Below are 12,092 nucleotides of genomic sequence, written 5' to 3'. Positions count from 1 at the left end.
TTGATTTTGATGATACTTACCTGTATTCAGTTAATGGGAGGCATTTTCCAATTAGGAGATACTTGAGACCACATGCATTTTCAATCCTTCTTTCTAGTGCTCAAAAATATTTCTGCATTGTACTTCCAGTGGATGCTCTGTATCTGTGGCTTGCATACACAGGACAGTCTACGAGCCGCAGTGTGAAGAATGTACGGAGTGTACATAAAATCAGAGAACACTACTACTGCCACTGCTGTTGACGCGAGCATGTTGATGACAGAGTGCTTGCCGGTAGATGATGTAAATCAGCAATGGAAGATGAACAAAAGTGACTGACAGCCAAACCATCTAGAACCACCTCTGCACGATTCAAAAAACATCTTGTATATCTGCTTATTGCATGTCATAGGGCACACAAATTAGTAGTTTGCATACAGGAGTATCACTGCTGGACTCTCAAAAGTGTGGGTATACATTGCCTGGACTGATAAATCTTGAAACATAGTTTCTCTACACAGCCATATTGCAGTTTTTTCTGTTATTATTTTAGATAGGCAGGAACAAAATTACATGAATGTACTGAAAGAGAAATTGTCACATATAGTGTTGAAAATTAAGATCGGATTAATCTCCACCAACTTCAAAAAATCAGTATGAAGTACAAAAATAAAAGGAACATAAATTATTTGCTTATCAGAAGGCTAGCGCGTCTGCTTACATGGCAGGGGATCCCAGGTTCGAGTCCCGGTCGGGGCACACATTTTCAGCTGTCCCCATCGAGGTATACCAACATTTGTTGGCAGCTGAGGGTTTAAATTAATTATTATTTATTCTAGAGAAGCTGCACGTTCATCAATGGTATCTGTTCTTTCAAGAACAGTTACTATCTTCATATAATTATTTTCAACGTTACCTGAGTGTGTTCTTTGTCAATCTGTATGTTCTGTGGTAGCAAGATTTGATGCTTTGTGTGTTCGTTAACATCTGTGGCACATACTTTTTCTCGGCTCGGACAAGTCAGGATATCCTGCCCCGTCCATGAACTTGTGTAACATTATAACAAAATTTTCACATTAATTCACAATATATAAAAATCACATTTCACATCTGGGCTGTAAATTTTCATTAGTATTCGGCCTAAAACTTTCCGTAACATCGTGTGACAGTTATGAGGTATTGGTGAACTGGTGGCTCCTCAGCAGACAGGACCTACATGTTCCCATGCCAACCAAGTAACAATGTCTGTTACAATTGCAGTTGGCTTGGAATCATCAAGATTGAAACATGGAGCAATGGAAACAAGCCGCTTGGTCCAATGAACCATGTTGCTTGTTACATCCAGCTGATGATCGTGTCAAGATATGCCGTCATCCATGCAAATGACTAAAATATGCAATACAACAAGGACGCGGATGGTGATTGCAATATTGTGCTACAGTGAACATTCATCTAGGCTTCCATGGGTTCTTCAATACTAATTGGAGTCCCTACTGCAGCTGTGAACTACATGAATTATATTGTGGAATATCTGCATCCCTTCATGCTTAATGTTTTATCTAATGGTGGTGTAATCTGTCAGCTAGATAAACTTTCCATGTCACAAAGACCAGAATAGTGCTACAGACCTGCCAAATTTGACTGGTCTGAACCCAATGGAACACTTCTAGGGTGCTATTGGGTGCCAACTTTGTGCCCACAAACTGCTGACGTAATTTTAAGGGAATTGCATTACCTGTGCATAGACATCTGCTGCCACATGCCTCTGGAAACCTACCAAGGGTGAGTCGAATCCATTCCAAGCAGAATTGCTGCTGCACTGCATTCCAGAGGAGAATCAACTAACTATTAAGCAGGTGGGAATTCCCCCCCCCCCCTCCCTCCCCCGTCAGTGTAGATAATGGTTGCGTACACACTATCAAAACACTTGTCAAATATGTCATATTCACAAACACCTTTTTCCATCATCTGACTAATGACAAACGTGTAGTATGAGACACCTCTGTTTGCTTGAAAGAGCACTATAGTACTACCTAAGGATATTTTCAAGCTACCTTTTTATAACTACTTTCACATTAATTTCTTGTATGACTTACTCGGTAATGTAAATACTTAAGGAGTAAATGAACCATTCGCCAAAAAGCAGAAGTGTTGATTCATCAACATGCACACGAAAAAGCAGCAGGCTTACTAGCTTTCGGAGTAAATCCTTTCTGAGCTAGAGTACAAATACATATGCAGATGCCCCTACATGGCACCAGCTGGGTGCACGCCACTAGTGCTGCAGTTCAGCAGCTGGACTAAGTGGGGTGTATAGGAGGAGACAGAGGCAGGAAGGCTAGGGTGGATGGCTTGTGGGTCAGAGAGAGGCAGCTGCTTTGCCAGCTAGGAATGTGGGGGAAAGGGGTGCAGGTGCATGGGATGCACAGACGTCGAGAACCAATGGGGTGTGAAACATGCTGAAGGTGATGCGACTGTCGATGACTTGACACTTATATTTTTTGGTTGAGCAGTCTCCTTCCCCCCTAAAGTATTTACATTCTAATAATTATACTCAGTTACACAGTTTTATAACTTTAACATTATAAATTTTCTCCTTTTTCTTTACAGAGCTTATTATTCTAGTTTGTGATGCTTCACTTCTCCCATATCTTCGTTTTTAGTGCATGAATGTTATTTGTTTCATCACAATACTTGTATTATATAAGTGCTAAAATAACACCATCTTCACAATGCGCATAACTATTTTTCAGTTTGTGTATGAGTGACTACTCATTTGCATTGTTGGTCTTCTGCTATCCTCATCCTTTGCTTTCGTATTTCTTCTTTTAATGTACAGTATGGGACATATCCAGTAGTATTCAAAATGTTACACATATCTCTGCAATATTTTTGTTAAGACTTCAATTACCACATAATCTTTTTTATGTGGATTTAGTGCTGCCATTCTTTTCTCAGTTGTACTATTGCATGACAGATTTTTTAATCCATTTTGTTGCTTTATTTGCTCGAATCATTCTCTCTGCCACTTTTTTTGTACTTAACCTTACATACTGTCATTCAGTTCAGGTTCCACAGCAAACTATAGATACCCCTATTATTGGCTGGATAAGTCATTTTCAATACCAGAGGAGGGCAAAGGCATACCACGTGCATTAGGACATGCCTAGTAAAACACAGAGGTGTTCAAACCAATCGACAGGCTTTGGAAAGCTTTACCTGCGTATATTCCAGTATGTCCTGTAATCTTACCCAACACATAATTAATCAATCGATATAATGATGCATACATTGGTGACGTCACCAGGCACAGCGTGGAAGTATACATCCGTTGGCAACTAGCCCTGTGGCTAAAAACCAGTGGCAAACTTAAGCTCTCCGAACTATATATTGACAATGACCTGTACTACACATTTTTCTATTGGACTGTTAGTTGGACTTCCTTGTTGTCTACCCTTGACATTTGACCAGCACAAGCATTTGCCTGTCTGCCTAATGCTCTTTGCTCACCACTCAACTGGCAGTTTTCGGTGAACGAACCGACAGTATGTGGGAGCACCAAGTACACGGTTCATAGCTTTAGTGATTCACCATCAAATCTACTAACAGTATTCTCCTGCACTATCATGTGACTTATTGCACAAACTTCCAGAGTGCTGTGTTGGCCACAAGGTATCTACCTCCAAAAGGTATTTTGTTGTGTGTATTTCAGAAGAGTTGCAAACTATTGCTTTCTGATTTGATTTGTAAATAATCTGTGCTCGTTAAAATCTGTTGTGGAAGAAGCTGTCTTACATCAATGGCAATGAGGGCTTTTTTCTAAAACTGCAGCTCACCCAGTGCTAGAATAAGACATGTAGGGCCATTTTCTTGACTGTTTCAACTACATTGTATCAAGCTCTGGTAACAGCACTTGAGCACCAGTATGAGCATGTACAGAAGCTGATGGATCCAGCATGTCTACATATGCTCCAGCAATCCTGGCTTTCAAGCTGTGCAGAGAAGCTCAAGAGGACTGGGATGTGGAAGTGTGTCAAAAGCAATCGATTAGCTCTTAATTTTCAGGTGAGTGATACATGCTTTGAGCTACAGCGAGCCTTTTTCTTATCTACAATCCTATAGCTCTGTTATCTTGTGCAGATGTTGACCCTTTTATCTCATCCATCAGTGCTGCCCCTGACTATTCACTCACATTTAAATGAACATTTTGGTACAAAAATGCATGGGGTTCTGCTCATTTATAGTTTTTCGGGGCTATTATTTGCAGAATCATTAATGTGATGCGGTGATTACATAATCCCTGGACAATGAAGCACACACTCAAACAATATGCCAGTTATATCTTTCTTTAGCTTAAGTTTTGTGTATTCCTAAGACTTTCAAGATTTCTCAAGTAGCTCAATCTTCAATTTACACAGACTGTGAGATACCAGAACTGTCATCTCGATCAGCAATTGTGGTGTGCCCTAGTCCGTCTGATGCTGAAACTGCAGTGGATCTGTTGCTACTTGACCACATACAAATTAAACTTAGTGCCACAAGTTTTTTCACTCAGCCTTGACAAAATTTTTGCAAACTGCACAATTGTCCTGATCTTTTTTCTATACGTGCTAGATGTAAACACTCACATTATAATCATGCCTGTTAATAGTGTTTTCACAAGGATCGTATAACATACATTTGTCAGAGCCAGTCATGCTGTCAGCAACCAAGTGTGCTGATGCAAATATGACACCACAGAGTCAAGGGTAGCACTACAGCATTGTATGCTGTTAGCAACACTTAATTGTACTCCCATTTTATTCCTTTCATGTACAGAGGCTTTGTCTTGATTATTGATCAGCTTACATACAGGGTGGTCCATTGATCGTGACCGGGCCAAATATCTCACGAAATAAGTGTCAAACTAAAAAATACAAAGAACGAAACTTTTCTAGCTTGAAGGGGGAAACCAGATGCCACTATGGTTGGCCCGCTAGATGGCGCTCCCATAGGTGAAACGGATATCAACTGCGTTTTTAAAATAGGAACCCCCATTTTTTATTACATATTTGTGTAGTACGTAAAGAAATGTGAATGTTTTAGTTGGATCACTTTGTGATAGATGGCACTGTAATAGTCACAAACATATGGCTCACAATATTAGGCGAACAGTCGGTAACAGGTAGGTTTTTTAAATTGAAATACAGAATGTAGGTACGTTTGAACATTTTATTTCGGTTGCTCCAATGTGATACATGTACCTTTGTGAACTTATCTGAGAACGCATGTTGTTACGGTGTGATTACCTGTAAATACCACATTAATGCAATAAATGCTCAAAATGATGTCCGTCAACCTCAGTGCATTAGGCAATATGTGTAAAGACATTCCTCTCAACAGCGAGAAGTTCGCCTTCCGTAATGTTCGCACATGCATTGACAATGCACTGACACATGTTGTCAGTGGATCACGATAGCAAATATCCTTCAACTTTCCTCACAGAAAGAAATCCGGTGAAATTGCGGGCCACGGTATGGTGCTTCGATGACCAATCCACCTGTCATGAAATATGCTATTCAGTACCGCTTCAACCGCACGCGAGCTATGTGCCGGACATCCACCATGTTCGAAGTACATCGCCATTCTGTCATGGACTGAAACATCTTGTAGTAACATCGGTAGAACATTACATAGGAAATCAGCATACATTGCACCATTTAGATTGCCATCGATAAAATGGGGGCCAATAATGCCGCACCATACATTAACCCGCCAAGGTCGCTGATGTTCCACTTGTCGCAGCCATCATGGATTTTCCATTGCCCAATAGTGCATATAATGCCGGTTTATCTTACCGCTGTTGGTGAATGAAAACGCTTCGTCGCTAAATAGAACACGTGCAAAAAATCTGTCATCGTCCCGTAATTTCTCTTGTGCCCAGTGGCAGAACTGTACATGACGTTCAAAGTCATCGTCATGCAATTCCTGGTGCATAGAAATATGGTACAGGTGCAATTGATGTTGATGTAGCATTCGCAACACCGATGTTTTTGAGATTCCTGATTCTCCTGCAATTTGTCTGCTACTGATGTGCGGATCAGCCGCGACAGCAGCTAAAACACCTACTTGGGCATCATCATTTGTTGCAGGTCGTCGTTGACGTTTCACATGTGGCTGAACACTTCCTGTTTCCTTAAAACGTAACTATCCGGCGAACAGTCCGGACACTTGGATGATGACATCCAGGATACCGAGCAGCATACATAGCACACACCCGTTGGGCATTTTGATCACAAGAGCCATACATCAACGCGATATCGACCTTTTTTGCATTGGTAAACGGTCCATTTTAACACGGGTAATGTATCACGAAGCTACCGTCCGCACTAGCGGAATGTTAGGATACCTGTACTTATAAATTTGTGACTATTACAGTGCCATCTACCACAAAGTGAAAAACGTGGTCCAACTAAAACATTCATATTTCTTTACGTACTACACAAATATGTAATAAAATATGGGGGTTCCTCGCAGTTGATATCCGTTTGACCTATGGCAGCGCCATCTAGCGGGCCAACCATAGCGCCATCTGGTGTCCCCCTTCAAGCTAGACGAGTTTCGTTCTTTGTAGTTTTTTCGTTTGATGCTTATTTCATCAGATATTTGGCCTGGTCACGATCAATGGATCACCCTGTATATCTCATTTGGGTCTCAGTAGCAGTTAAGCAGTGGACTTAAGCTTATCATGAAATTCCAACACTAAGCAGATAGTTCTGGAATCAACATATAAACAAGTAACCAGAACGCTTCCTTTCATTAAAAGAGCCAAATCCTCAATGAAAATAATTTTGACCTGGGCATGTATACAACTTGTGGGTTTTCCTTCCAAGCTTTGGTCCCAGCAATTCAGAATACTGTTCCATGTGCAGCAGAGAATTTGTTGTTCTCCAGTATGCTCCCTTGTTTTCTCCATGCCTGGGAATGGCTTCTAATTATTATTATTATTATTATTAATATTAGTATTATTATTTCAGAAGCCCATCTGAACCTTTACCCTTGCAGGATGATTGTAAGGTGGATATGGTTTTGTTATAGGAGTTAAAATGCTGTCCCCAATTCCTTGTAACAGATTGACATCACCTTTAGTCGTTATTCACAAACCAGGTTGTGTGATACACCTTTGTGGGGACTTCAAAAATATATAGCAAATATTCAGTTAATTGTTGATTCCAACCCCTTTCCATATCCTGAGCAGTTATTTTCAAAATTGACATTGGGCTGGTATTTCTATAACACCAATCTTTCGGAAGCTTATTTTCAGTTCCTTTGGATGAAGCTTCCACAGCCCTTTTAGTATTAAATACTGCTTTGGCATCTGTCAATGAAATAGGTTACGTTTTCGTGTCGCTAGTGCACCAGTAATCTTTCAGAAATTTTCAAGATGAACTGTTGCCAATATTTCACATGTTGAATCTTCATTGAGTATTTTCTGTTCTTTTGTAAGTCAGAGGAAAGTGTAACTTGTCAAAATACTCCTTCTTGCCGCCTTCCACTATGTACATAGTTTATATCCCTTGCTGGGACACATGTAAACCAATGTCAGAGAATGTGGCAGCCAATTTTGATTTATCTATACAAAGGAACATAAAGGACCTGCAGGTTTTTATGGGCAAGGTTACATATTATTCCAATAATATAGTCCATCCATGAAATCTACAGTGGAGAAAAAGAGGTCCTTTTCTAGTGCTTCGCAGAATATCACCAAACATTCCTTAAGCCGAAGCAATGTCTCAAAACCATTCCTTACCTGAACTTGTATCAGCCTCATTTACCTCTCTAGTTGGCCACAGATGTCTCACCATGTGACATTGGTGCCATTATGTCACATAAGTACCCATATTGTTCAGGTTGACCTACCACTTTCACGTCTAAGAAGTTCACCCTGTCACAAGAAAATTATTCCCTGGTAGAGAAGAAGGCACTGGCAATTATCTTTCGTGTCCTCAATTTCCTCATTTTCCTCTATGGCAACCAATTTCATAAGCCACTGCCAGTATTTCGCCCTTAGTCAAAGCTGCCTGAATGGACATCGCAGACAGTTTTTTCTTATCAAATTGCCAGTGTTTCTTTCCTTGATGTACACTGACCAAGCACGCGAATGCAAACACTGTTCCCTCTGGGTCCCAATGAGGAATTTGATAAACAAGAGAATGTTTACTTTCACATTAATTTACAAATAAAACAGTTGGTTGAAGCGTTTGCTGTCGCTTTCTGAGACACTGCAGCAATCACATACAAGTAACTGCTATTTAGACAGGTTTTCCAGTTTGTACAAACCAGCTGGCTGCAGATGCCCCCTTCCGAAACCTCTTCAGAACGTTTTTCTTTCTTTTTCCTTGTGACATCCTTCTTCATTTCAAAAGTGTCCAGTCTTTGAATGAAGATAATTTTCAGTGGTGAGACTGGTTCTGGAGGTTCTGCATTCCCATATATTGCTACTCCCGCTTCAATCTCCCTGGGGCACTTCCAGTATAAAGAATGTGGTAACATGCATATTGGCCACAGGACAATAAGAATAGTGCAGGCATGTCTCAACACTGCCAAGATCACCAGACACCTCAACCACCAAAGCCCTTAGCCTACCATTCGTGGCCTATGCCCACCCATGGGACTGGGTGCATGCGGATTTTGTGGGTCCACCCGTAACAGAGCAGGAGGAGTTTATTCTTCTTGTTCTTATACCATTCCCGGCGCCAATAAATGACATGCTAATAAATGACGATACGTGCAAGGTTGGTAGAGCTTCGTGCATTTGTGAAAAGATCTATGCGCAAAGTTTGCAACAACTACCATTGTGACACCCTAGCTGAAGTTTTAAATATCACGTTTACGAAATCATTCACACAGGAGAATCTTACAAACATACTGTCATTTGACCATCAGACAGACCCCTGTATGGACGACGTAGGAATAAGCGTACCCGGCATAAGAAATAACTGAAGGATTTGAAAGCAAATGAATCGCCATGTCCGGGGAGAACCCCATTTCAATTTTACAAAGAGTACTCCATGGCCCCCTAACTAGCTTGCATTTATCATGAATATCTCGCCCATCGTAAAGTCCCAGGTGACTGGGAAACAGCACAGGTCACTCCAGTATATGAGAAAGGTATGGACCCACAAACAGACCAATATACCGAACTCGTGTTTGCTGCAGAATACTTGAACATATTCTCAACTTGAATATAATAAACTTTTTTGAGACTGAGAAGCTTATGTGCACGAATCAGAATGTTCTACAAAGCATTGCTTGTGAGAAACTCAGCTTGCGCTTTTCTCGCATGATACCGTACACTGAGAATTGTGAATGAAGGGCAACAGGCAGATTCCATATTTCTGCATTTCCAGAAAGCATTTGACACAGTACCCCACTGCAGGCTTTTAACAAAGGTACGAGCATATGGAATAAGTTCACAGGTATACGAGTGGCTCGAAGACTTCATAAATAATAGAACCCAGCATGTTGTCCTCAACGGCGAGCTTTCATCAGAGACAATGATATCGTCAGCAGTGCCACAGGGACATGTGATAATACCGCTGTTCTCTATATACATACCAGGTGTAGAAGTATGAAACCAGAATTTAGGTGTGATAATTACACATCTGTTGTTTGAAACTGATAAAAGATAGTTTATTCAAAATAATCTCTATTATTATTTATACATTTCTCCCACCTCTCCGGCAGGCTATGAATGCCACGCAAAAAAAAAACAGTTCTTCTTTTGAAGCGAACCAGTCAGCAAGCCATTTTCATACGGATTGAAGCGTTGGTCAGCGAGTGTGTGTCCCAGTGATGCAAATAGATGATAATCGGATGAAGCCAAGTCTGAAGAATAAGCTGCATGTCGTCCTATTTCCCAACTGACTGCCTTGATTGTTTCTGTGACCTGTTTTGCTGCGTGTGATGGAGCGATATGACTTTGTGTTGCCCTTCTTCCGTATTACAGACATTTTTCACGTAATGCTCGATTTAAATCGATCATTTGCTGTTGGTAGCGATCAGTGTTAATGCCTTCACGAGGTTCTAGCAGCTCATAATAGATGACACTCTTCTGATTCCACCAAACACAGAGCATTGTCTCCTTTCCAAAGCGATTTCTTATCGCAGTGGATGTCGATGGTTTGTCTGGATTACCCATGACTTACAATAAATAGGATTCTCAAAATATATCCATTTTTCATCACCTGTTACTATTCGATGGAGAAACGACTTTCTTTTGTATCGGGCGAGCAGCATTTCACAAGTGGTCATTCGATTTGCTTACTGTCTTTCATTCAGTTCATGCGGAACCCATCTTCCCACTTTCTGCACCTTTCCCATAGCTTTCAACCGCAGAGAAACGGATTTCTGTGTCGCATTCAATTGTTCCGCGAATTCCTGTTGAGTCTTCATCCAATAAAGCCCCCAATTCGTTGTCTTCGATCTTTTTCAGTAGTTTCCCGCGCTCGGCGTTTCTCACGTCAAAATCACCGCTCTTGAATTTTTTGGACCACTTGAGACACTGTGTTGTCCCAAGAGCATGTTCGCCGAAAGCTGCGACAAGGGTTCAATGCGATTCTGCAGCAGTTTTCTTCAAATGGCAAAAGAAAACCGATACTGTCCGCAAATCGTAGTTCATAGGCACAAAACTCAACATGTTTATGGGTTTGAAACAGGTACCATTGTGTGGAACTTCGGTTACTATGTGTGGACATTCGTCGTCAGCCGTTACAGGAAGCAGACGGTGCTGCAGAAGCAATCTCACGGGCACTAGGGGAGAGTGGAGTAAGACTGGATGGTTAATATATTTGGGGCCATAAAATCAACAATCATAGTCAGAAGATTTTGAAAAAATTATGGTGTAATTGTACATTATTATAGGTGAGAATGAAGTATAAACAAATTTGTTTTGACTTTTCAATTACAATATAAAACTGGCTTTGTAATATTTATTTATTTATTTATTCTTTGCCCATGGACTCCAGCTGAAAATCCAGCTGAGAGTATTGGGTGTGTCATACAATAGCCTATTAACATCAAACTTGGTTTCAATATATATATATATATATATATATATATATATATATATATATATATATATATATATATATATATATATATATATATATGAAACAAATGATTAAACAGAAATAGTCCATAATCATACAAAGGTTTTACATGTTTCACATTATACGTACACACAAATAAAAAAAAACATACAGAAATGATAATTTTTACAGGTACATTTCAGTAATGATATATTTAAACACCATCTTAGTATTCACTCAAACTGTATATACATTTCTCTGTGAGATATAGTTTCAGATGATTTTTAAAACATTTTAGATCTGTTTCTTTTTTAATGATTTTGGGGAGTTTATTAAAAAACCTTTTGCCTGCTTCTTCTGGGGCAGTCATAGACAGTTTTAGATTTCTGTTTATCATGTAGTAATTTTCATTTCCTCTTGTACCGTGTTTGTGTAGATCTTTATTTAGGAGGTGTTTATCACTTGACCTTACCACCATTATGCTTTGGTATATATACAGTGAATATACTGTCATAATATTATAGTGTACAAAAGCTTGCCTGCAGGTCTGTCTTGGTGGTATTTTTGCAATGCATCTCACTGCCCTTTTCTGAATTGTGAATATTCTTTTTAGATAGCCAGCTTGTGCATTACCCCATATATGAACTGAATAAGACAAATGTGGGAAGACAAGTCCATAATACATTGATCTGAGGACTTTATCATCCACAGTCTTAGCTGTTTTATGCATGATGAAGATCTGTTTGTTTATCTTTTTACACAGTGCATCTATGTGCTCCCCCATGCCAAATGTTTGTCTATTATAGTTCCTAGAAAATTTGTGCTGGTTACTTCTTTAATAGTCTTTCCATTTATATTAACATTTATATTATAATTTTCACTATGCTTGGTCTGAAATACTACATTCATTGTTTTAGACTGATTCATAAACAGGTTGTTTTGTGTTAAATATTTATTTGCATTTTCAATAGTCAGGAGTGCTTCCTTCTCAAGCTCCTCCTTTGTGTCAGCTGGGGCATGATGGGGTCAGTCTTTGCACAGTGC

The sequence above is a fragment of the Schistocerca nitens genome, chromosome 5 (genome assembly GCF_023898315.1).
Source record: "Schistocerca nitens isolate TAMUIC-IGC-003100 chromosome 5, iqSchNite1.1, whole genome shotgun sequence".
Lineage (NCBI taxonomy): Eukaryota > Metazoa > Arthropoda > Insecta > Orthoptera > Acrididae > Schistocerca > Schistocerca nitens.
The sequence above is the reverse complement of the archived record's forward strand: the minus strand, read 5'-3'. Positions refer to the sequence as shown.